Source organism: Triturus cristatus, chromosome 3_2 (assembly GCF_964204655.1).
Source record: "Triturus cristatus chromosome 3_2, aTriCri1.1, whole genome shotgun sequence".
NCBI lineage: Eukaryota > Metazoa > Chordata > Amphibia > Caudata > Salamandridae > Triturus > Triturus cristatus.
The window spans coordinates 664374591-664385440 of NC_140584.1; the positions used below are offsets into that span (position 1 = coordinate 664374591).

At 44.9% G+C, this 10850-nt stretch overlaps 1 pseudogene across 1 annotated transcript in view; it reads right to left on the reverse strand.

Moving 5' to 3' along the window:
* LOC146857921 (ADP-ribosylhydrolase ARH1-like) overlaps positions 1–7369 on the reverse strand; it is a 131808-nt pseudogene extending 124439 nt beyond the window's left edge. Inside the window, exon 1 of the transcript XR_014979968.1 lies at positions 7273–7369. The product of XR_014979968.1 is annotated as an ADP-ribosylhydrolase ARH1-like (transcript). The remainder of the gene's footprint in view (positions 1–7272) is intronic.
* Positions 7370–10850: the final 3481 nt, after the last annotated feature.

A 10850-nucleotide genomic window follows, 5' to 3' on the forward strand; every position in this document is an offset into this window, starting at 1 on the left:
ACAGAAGCCAGTGAAAAGGGAAAAGCAGAAAAGACACAGTTAAATAAAAAGACAAAGCTGAAGGCAGGAGAAAGAAAGGAGATAAGAGGCCACTTCAACCTGAAGGCAGAAAAGCTGGATGGCTTAATTTTAAATCCTTTAAATAAGGTAACACCACCTTTCTCCCTCAGTTACAATCCAAATTACACCACTGATCTGCAAGCTACATGCAGACACCTCTCAAAGGAGAATTCCATGCCTAGGTAGGTCAACCAGTCAATGTTTTTTTATTTAAACTCCAGTACCTGCAGCCATGTGTCTATTATGTCCTACTAAAGAAGGGTTCGAGTACCAGAATGCAAAGAGCCTTAAGTGGAGTCAGGAAACGAGAGCTCTGCACAAATCCCTGCAGTGCGATGAGCCATATTTCATTAAAACTTGTTATTAAAAGAATGATAAACAATACCAAATAAATGAACTAAAAACTCAATTTAATATTTAACATATATAACACAATCTACCAGTTCCTCTGTGGCAATTCACCTTAGCAATTACTAAAATACAGAATAAGGTTATCAGAAACCTAAGAACAGCTAAAATACCCTCAAATAGCTAGTCACAGAATTCCATACTGTGGAGACCTTGAGAAAAAACTTCAATCTATTCTTGGTGGTGAATGTTGCCTAGTGCCTTGAACCCAGTTTTGAGTGTTTATTAATTCAGTTCTCAACTTTATCATGATTCCTGCTCTTCCACTTCCTAAGAATTACCTATTTAGCTGTAATCACCGTACAAACCCAAGAATACGATTGGAAGGTTTCATCCCTTGATTCAAAGTCGTCTTCCTGCCTCAGTGTAAGATTTGTCCCCAGGGTCAGGTGAATCTTTACAGATTTTTCTCTCATAAAATCTAGTATAAATACCCACCTCATTTTAGCATTCCCAACATGCGTCTAATTCAAGTAACTTTTCATGTTTCATCTTCATTGGATTCCAGTGCATATCCGAGGCAGTTTATTGGCTACATCTCATGTGTCAGGTCATGATGTAAAGCGAATGTGGAAATGCTTCAGTTAATGCAATTAAACTGAGTACATTTTCAACCTAATTACTTAATGAGGCCACCGTGCCTCACAGACACACACAGTTCCCTTTCCAAAAAGTTGAAAAGCCCCTTTCCTCTTGACCTCCCGATTTAGTTGACACAAGCCCCCACCTAGTATAGTTGGCCTGATACCAACAGGGATGGGGGGGGGGGTTAATTAATAAGGGTGAAAATGTAGTCAGAGTAATGCAATTACCAGTAAGTAATTGAAGAATTACCGTCTCGTATGTTCCACCCCCCCCCCTAATTAATTACTTAATGAGACATATCAAGCAATAACATCGATCAGGACAGCTGATTATTTATGCACCACACAGTTTATTTAATCCTGTAACCAAACCTCCTATTACTTCATAGAAGACAGCACTTCTAACCCCAAACCCTCCTTCAGGTCAATTCCCTGCATCACTCAGTAATGTTGTAAAAACGTAGCAGGTGTAGCCCATGTTGCAGCCCTATAAATGTAATCCAAAGATGCACCCTGAGCCCCTACATGGCTCTAGTGGATGTACCTTCCACCCTAACTGGACACGGAGTTCGTTCAGCTCTATATGGAAATGCAGTCAGAGACCTGATCCACCTATTCAGAGTCTGAGTGGAAGGTTTAGAACCCTTCCTAGCAGGCCCAAACTTCACAAACAAAGAAGAGAAATCCTGGAATCAGAAACTCAATCCAGCTAAAGCTGACTAGCCCGCTTGACATCCAAGGAATGTAACTTCACCTCTTCCGGGGAAGAAGGATTAGGATGAAACACTGGTAAATTAAACTCTTGATCTCTGTGAAATACTGAATTTACCGTAGGGATGAAGGAAGGACCAGGACGTAAAATGACCCTGTCCTCAAGTACCCTAAAAAAATGATGCCTTACTGATAAGGAACCCAATTCCTCCAACCTCTTCCCTGAAGTAATTGCAACCAGGAAGAAAGTTTTCAAGGTAAGTAATCTCAAATCCACCTTCTCAAGAGGTTCTAAAGGAGACTTCTGCAACACCTCCAGGACTAATGAAGGGATCCAAGATGGACACACTGACCGAGCCGGAGGCTTGAGAGTAAGAAACCCCTTAAAAAGCCTCTGGACGAGCCCATCTGCTTTTTGTAAATTACCCCAAGACATTCAGAAAGCCCTAATGGCTGCCCATTGAATCTTAAGAGTAGAAACCTTTAATCCTAGTGAAAAACCATTGTGTAAGAAATCCAGTACCTTCACCAGCTCAACTGACTGGGGGACTAAATACTTAGTAGCACACCATGACTGAAAAGTGACCCAATGTCTGGAATAAGAAGGACGAGTGGAAGCTCGCCTGGAAGCCTGAATGGATGAAGCCACCTTCTCAGAGACCCCTTTTACCTTTAACCCTGCCCTTTCAACCTCTAATCCGTCATCCTGATGGTTCTCAATGGTTTGATCTGAAGGCAGGGAAATGCTGGGGGGGAGGGAGACTACTGGAAGAAGGAACCCCTCACTGATCCTCATGGAAATTGTCAGATGGTACAAAGCAGAGCGGGCCATGCTGGAGGTACCCGTATCACCACCGAATCCTCTCGCTTCAACCTCATTAGGAACCTCAGAAGAAGAGGAAAAGGCGGAAAAACATAAAGCATCCCCTTTGCCCAAGGACAAGACAGGTCATCCACAGCCCAAGCCCTCTCCTTCCTCAACCTTGAGCAGAACAGGGGAAGAAGGCCATTCTGAGCTGATGCAAACAAATCTGCTAATGGGGTCCCCAACTCCCTGCAAATCCTGTGGAAGGCCTGCCTGGTCAGACAAAAGTCCTGACAGGAGAGACTTTTCCCTGCTCAATTTGTCTGCTCTGACATTCAGCATCCCCCGAAATAAATCGTTCTCAGCTCTAGTAAGTAGTCCTGTGCCCATAGAAAGATCTGATCGGAGATCCTTGACAATGCTGGAGAACTTGTGCCTCCGTTTGTTCAGATAGGGTTTGGCTGTGTTGTTGTCTGTTCGAACCAGGACACAATTGCCCTTCAACGTGGGAGCAAAAGCAAGCAGAGCCAGATGAGTTGCCTCCAGCTCCCTCCATTTGGAGGACCTCAACTACTGCACCCTTGACCACAGGCCCTGCACTTGCTGTGCACCAATCTTAGCTCCCCAACCAGCCGAGCTGGCATCGGTTGTCAAGATGAGCAGTGTTCCCTGGGACCAATGATCCAGAATGTGTCTCACCATCCTGTTCAGATGGAACCTGGCCCAAAGCACCAGAAAAAGTGTTGCTGCAAGATCTCCCTGCATCCAGTCTGCTGCAGCAGGATTGACCTGCACCAGCAACTCTGACAAATATGAGTGAATCCTGTTGATCCTCTTTGTCAGCAAAACCAATCCTGCGCTGGTTAGAAACCTTGCGCCAATGAAAGTCTGGTCCTGAACAGGCGTCAGATGGGACATCTTCTGATTCATTTAAATAGATGGGTGCGCAGTTCCTAGCAAAGGTAGTGATGGTCAGGTCTGTGGAATAACCTCCCATTGGAGGAAGTGCCCTCACACACCCCGAGAGGTCTGATGTTTCATCATTTGGGTGTGCTCCTCGTCGGGCAGGTGCTGGAATGCCCGAGGGGCACCTGCGAAGGAGCTCTTTAGCAGATTTCCTTTTTGATGAAGCCGTTTGGTGAGTGAGGGTGTGTGGGCTAAGGTGAGTAGTGGAGTGGAGTGATGCAAGTGAGTTAAAATAGGTGTAGGGAAGCCCTGTTTCTTAAACTTCTATTTATGAGGCTAGCTAACCTAAGTAAAAACAGTGTAGACCTAATTGGAGATAATGATCGTATAGAGCGTGCATGCTAAAAGTCTTGGTCAGACGCTCTATAGGATCATTATCTCCATCACTACTCACCTATAGCTCCTGTGCATCCACCAAACACACCTAGACATTGCAATTGGGGGAGATCACATGGGAACAAATACAACACACAAACTGCAACACCAAAAACTGTGTATACCTCATCTCTTGCCCAAGTGAACTCCTTTATGTAGGGATGACCACCAGGCCATCCAAAGTCAGGATTGGTGAACACAAGAGCACTATACGATGCTGACGCATCTCAACCAGAATGTGCAATCACTTTATCGAAAGCAAACACTCTGCTGATGACATCGAGTGGACTATCATAGAAGCCAGTCCAACTTGGAGCACCAGAGCCTTACTAAGAAGTGAACAGCGATGGGTCCTTAATCTTCAAACTCATAAGAAGGGATTACAACATCCCGTGGATAGAACTATGACCCACTAAACTATGGACACTGGGTCTATGGCCCCTTATAACCACCATTCTAGACACTTTAATAGTTGATTGAGTGTCTTCAGCCTCAGGTCGCTCATGCTAAGCGACTTACACCATATGAGGTCTTCCATCCACGTACCATGGGACACACAATTAACTACAAAGGAACACACATCAGTCCCTTCCACTACACGTGGTCTAACATATGTACATACAGTACAAATGCCTGGCCACACTACACATACTCATCTTCTGTACAGAGACCCGTCTAAAGCCATATCTATCTCCATGCACTATATGATTCTCAGACAAGCCTATACATGAGGGTCTGCTCAATCTGAGATGCGGATCCTAATACACCGCACTCTTTTCACAACAAACCAGATGGCATTCCTGACCACTGCCAACATGATCTCTACTACGGCCTATGAATATGGCCTTGTTCACTTATGTTGCGGACCGCAGCACTTTACAGACTACCTACCCCATGGCACTCTTTGCCGCTGCCCACACGAGCACAAGATTATAACACCCATAGCTACTGTCACCTACATGACAGCCCGAGTGCAATCTTCATCCCGAACCTTGCACTTAGGACTATTCCAATACGTCTCCCATTGTATACTCGGTTCACATGTCCATCTCAAAGGGACATGGTTTAACACTACAAGATGACGCCCGCACATGTACGTTTTATTGAAGACATGCCTACCGGAAGTCAGGCAAACGGACGTCAGGCACACAGCCTTATGATAGGGACCGGCAAACACTTCGACCAATATGCAGGCACGCATGCGAGGGTAGGTGTTGCAGAACAGCACACCCAGCAGAAACCCCCGTTACAGTGCGGGCGGACAGGCGATAGCCTATGGAGCGATCTGAACATAACAAATAGGTAAGAATACATGGAATGTAGCGGTTGAGGTTATGTGCAATACCCTGTACCGACAACCTGCCATTATGATTCTACTTACTTATCTAATGAGTGTGAACTCCATTTGGAGACCCTGCGCTGACCCACAACAGCGAGTGTGTGCACAGAGTGAATGTATTTGGTGCCCTTATTCGACACCCTATTTGGGCGCCCACAGCCCCTTTCTCCTGCCTAGCAAGAGAGTACATGATTGGGGTGAGATGCCATCCACCATCTCACTATTGAGAACTATACAATAACTATGTTTTTATGTCTGTCTGTGCATCTTCTGTGTGTTTTTTATCTTCCCCTGATTGTTCTAGGTCGGAACAAGAGCGTTCAACGAGCTGACGCCACCCTTTAGATTTCACAAGAGAGACCGCTCTTCTTCTTTTAGTATAGGGGTTCTTTATTTTGTTTATTTGACTTTCACATCGTAAAATTCCCCTATTTGGTCCTGATGAAGCGCCAAGAATTGTTTTGACCACTGGAGAGCGCGAAACATGTTGACCTGAAAGTTACTGCGGCACATCATTACCGAGTCAGTAACACATAACCTTCGGGTATTTAAGCCTGTCAAGGGAACTAACGTTTTACTGTATCCCCTAGCCAGTTTTAGTCATTCACTCACTCACTCACCCTTTTTCACGAACCCCTTTTGACTGAAAAATCTCACACCCTCACTCATCATATGGCGTAATTAAAAGATTGCCGCCAAAGTGACCCTTTGGGGGACCCGAAAGGCATTGCACCGCCGGCCCCGCGAGGAGCAATGCCCAATGATGAAGCATGACATCCTTTGGGATGTGTGAATGCAACAAGAGACAAAATCTGTGATTGTCTCTATCTGTGAGATCAGAACCTAGACTCCTCTGTCCTTTTTCCTTCCTTTTCTGTGTGGACATTAATTGTGTCCCTTGGATTTATACTACTACTTGGAGCACGGGTACAGGACCTTAACTAACTCCTAGTCCCCCCCTCTCCTTTGATTAACACTACATATTTCCCTTTCAGAAGCACACTGCTTCCTCCAAAAAACTTGCCGTGCTGCCCGAGAAATGAAGAATTTCCAAAAACCGCTCTGCCGGATTTCCACATTCCAGAAAGGTAAGAATTTGAAATAAAAAAAACTGTGGCGGCTGGCAGGGAACGGGAGTGGCAGGGCAGGGGATCAGGGTGCAAGCTGCAAGACTCAACTAAAGCAGGAGGTCTAAGGGAAAGAGGGGCTTTTCGACTTTTTTGAAAAGGGAACTGGGTGTGTCTGTGAGGCGCGGTGGCATCAGTAAGTAATTAATTAGGGGGGAAACGTACGAGGAGGTAATGTCCAGTAGTTTAGCAAGAATTCAAACATGGTTCTAACATTACCCTCTAGGTAAGGGTTATTTAGAGACCGCATTCCCGGGGGAACAGATTGCAAATGAGAGAGTGTTTGCATGCAGTGTTGGAAAAACTCATACTTACAGCCGACAAATAAAATTAACGTATTTTAGGGGAATATGTCTTATTGAGAGAGAAGCCCAGAAAAAGAATATCTAAACAAAAACGAGCAATTGGCGGATTAAGGAAGATATGGGTGGTGGTGACAGGCGAGAGAATACATGGTATAAACTATCTACAGCGCATTGTGTTTGTTCACTTTCGGTTTGTTGCCATTTCGCCGGGCATTGCCCTCTCCTCCGGCCTTGATTTCAAATCCTCTACCTTCCCATAGTTCGTTGTTCCCTGCTATAGCGGAGCAGCAACTTCTAGAAATACTTTCTTTCATATGAAAACCCGGGGTTCAGTCTTTTGCTGCCCATTTCCCCCTTCAACACTGGCAGTGCTTTGAAACGAAATACTCCAAGATGCTAGTCGCTATGTGCAATGAAGAGAAGACACGCTTATACCATACACGGAAGTCTCTGAACATTTGTGGAGTCAAACGCCACCTTCAGCCCTGTCTGCCGCCACATTCATGCCATACGGGATCACTCGTCTACAATCTCACGACGCGGCCAGTCGAAAAACGGACAGGTGGACAAAGCAGCTTTTTATTTCACTGACCTTCCAACAGGGAACGTCAGCGTGCGACTTCCAGAGCACAGGGGCGCCGGACAGCTGTCTTGTTCAACTTCATGTTTTTCCTTCCTGGTTGAAATATCGGTTGGTGTGGTGTGAGCGCACCCTGCTGGACCTTTTACAGTAATGCTTTCGAAAAATGAGTCACTGACTATCGTTCAAGCAAGTGACATCGCGGCCAACTTAACCCTTTCACTGTCGTGGTGTTTACTATATTTTATTCTCGTTTCTACGTGGGCAGCTCGCTGCACCTTTCAGGGTGTGTTGGTGAAAGCGTGTCAGAGCTTAGGAGGGAGGAGGCTGCGGAAATAAGTGGGGAGCACAGTTTATTGTTTTCAGTAAGCTGGCAGCTTTGAACAGCTCAGCGGGTCCCCTTGTGGTATCTCTTGAGTTCATAGTCCTCTTAGCAGGTTACTGCACTTGGTTGTCCATTCTTAGACATTTTATTTAATGTGGTATGTACAGTATCTATAGACAGAACTTTTTTAGATCTCGCCTACGACAGCACATGAGTGCATGTGCTCGTGCTTGCAAGAGATAGTAAATACCTGGAGATGGCTTACAATTTATTGACGTTCAATGTCACTCTTACTTTCTGCCTCTTAATTGGGTAGCGTGTGCAGGATACTCTTAATCTTATTTGCTCGGGAGCTTCGAACAAGTAGAGGTAGCTCCATCTTTATTTGGGTCCTTCTGCTGCTGGCGCTGTGATTAAGGTACTTTTTAATGTTACTTCTTTTTTATTCAGTTTCTTTTTCCTGTTTATAATGACTTACTCCAGGCATATAGTAAGTTTCTAATCCTTTTATTAAAGTATTTAGATAAGCATGTAGATCAGCTTCCTAGCCTCTCAAGTCTTCCCAAGTAACTGAACTCGTATGTCTTGAAAGACCCCTAACCTTCTATATTAGAATGCCCCTACATCATATTGATTCACATCATTACACTGTTGTGTTTCTTATTCCCTCCCTCCTCAACCTCCCACCTTATCCATTTTGCTTCTAAACTCCCACCCGACCTTCCCATCAGTGGTCGCAGTGCATTAATAAAAATATGGGGACAGTGATGCTGTGTGCAAAGGAGGCAGGGTGAGAAGCGTGGGAGCGTAGCCAAATGCATGGCTAAAAAACAAAATATTCTGTAGCCTTTTACAGTCATTCACCTTCTGGTAACTACATATAAAATTACTCAGCTTAAATGAAAATTAATTGCAAGTTATGTTAATTTGTAGCATTATTGTACTTTATAAAACCTCTATTAGTTAATGTACTGCACAGAGAGCCACTGAATTGAAGCTTGACTGACCCAGGTTGTGAAAGCAAGGCTGGACTGGCCGTAGCGGGCACCGGGCATTTCCCCAGTGGGCCGCCAGGGTGGGGGCCGGTTTTGTTACCAGGGGTCGGCAATATCGCCCCTGGTAACAAAATCAGCCAAAACCGGCCGTAGCAAACAGCTCGGCCATCCTCCCCTCCCCCCAGGGGGGCCGGCTAAGCAGTTTGCCAGGGCGGGTTTCGGTTCCGAGTTTGGCCCTGTGTGAGAGAAAGCACTGTAAAAATGTATGGAATTATTTTAAACTTGCATTACAAAGAGGTTCCAAAATATAGATTTTAGTAAGAGCCAGAATGTACGTAGTGCAAATGTTTTTTTTGTAAATGTCTTCCAAAAGAACACGCTTTGCAGCTTAGCTGGTAGTTCCCTTACAATACCTTACAAAAATAATTAATGTGCGTCATCAGGAAGCTTAAAGTGATTCTATCAATTAAAGCCAATACTGGCTTTCAAACACCACCATTTACATTTGTAGATGTGCCAGTTGTGTGCATTTACATTTCTTTCAGGCAAGCAGACACCCTGGCAAGAAGGGTTGTTTAGCCGTCTGCGCCTCCCTCGGTTTCACAGCACAGGAGACTCCCTGCCTTACACATCAACTGAACCATTTAATCTCTCAGAATTAACCTTACCTGGGTGATTGTCTTTTCACAAAAAGTAGGGGAACTGTTTTTCTAAAATTAAAAAAGTATAGGTATGTCTTGCACCTCAGATCCCCCCCACACACTTCGACCACTGCTTCCTGTCTTTGTTGCATCCTTACACCCAACTCCCATCCACGCATTGTCAATGTTGCCTCTCCCCTCCCCTCCCACCTCTACCCTCTCTTTGTCTGTGTAGTTTCCATAAGGAAAAAAAGCGGCTTGACTCAGCCATTGCTGTGCACGGCATGGCGCTTTTTTTACTTCCTGCACCACAGCGCATGTTAAAACTTTTATAGTGCCTTTTTAAAAATGTTTAGCCATGATGCACATCAGCCACACTTCTCAACAACATGATTAAAAAATCCTGGCAAAGCCAATTGCTCTCACATAGGCGAGCCCTATTGGCTTTGCCATGTCTTGTGTTTTATTTACTGAGCTGGTCCGTCGTATTTTGGGATGTATGATGGTACAACTCGTACCATCACAACGTGGTATGTTACATCGCGGTTTTGACAACGCAAGTTGTTACATCGACTTGCGTTGGAGGGCGCTGGATTTAGGAATAGTGTGAATTACTATTCCAACTCCAGTCTACGTACAGTAGGGAAGGTGTTGGAATAGTAATTCACACTATTCCTTAGTCTAGAGCGCCCTCCAGTGCAAGTCGGTGTAACGACTTTCGTTGTAAAAACCACAATGTAACCATACCGCGTTGTAATGGTTGCGTGGTAAAGGATGTTTCCCCGTATTTTGTCTTAGGTGCATGGTTCTGAGTAATTCATTGACAGATATTTGGAAGGTGCTGCCGAAACTTTATTTGAATTGAATTCTGGAAAATCAGGAAATGGGGGTGTGGGGTATTTTCTTTTAAAGAAAATTGCCGGTATTATGTTCTTGTTTTCAGATTCTATGTAAGTACTAGGAGCTGGTATATGTATTGTGTTTAAAATCCTCAATTTTCTTTGACAGTTTTTACTCTGTCTCAATTTAGCGACTTTACATATGCTGCAGGAACTCAACAGAGCTCTACCGCCTCTTTCTGAGGTTGGTGAGGGTCTGTCTGCTTCCAGTCCTTTTACCTCAATTCAGTGTACACCATCCAGAAGGCAAGCACCGGAAATGATGCTACATTTCCTTCCACCTTTTTAAAATGCTTGGGGTCCTCACGTACTCTGTCCATGACAGCTATATGTTATTCATGAGGCTTGAGGGTGCGAAGGGACTAGGGGTTCAGGAAGACGAAGACAGGGTGCAGGGCGATGACATAGAGAGCTCGGGGTATCTGGCACAAAAGGTCATTCTCAGACAGCTCTTCCGTATCTCTACAGCGGCTGTAAGGGGAGGTTTTCTAAGGTGATTTATTTAACAGCAAAACACACAAGATGATGGACGGAATGTTGCACATTGGCAAAACATTCACTCCCAGTCACAGATCTGGGTTTAATCCATCGTTATTTTGCTCACCACGCCACCCCAGTTCAGACATGGCCATATGCAAATCTGTCTTGACCCTGTGCCTCATGGGAACAGTCCAGCCTGAACTGCCAAGCCATGTCTTCCCTGGACCGGAATAAAGCATCCTAGGACCGG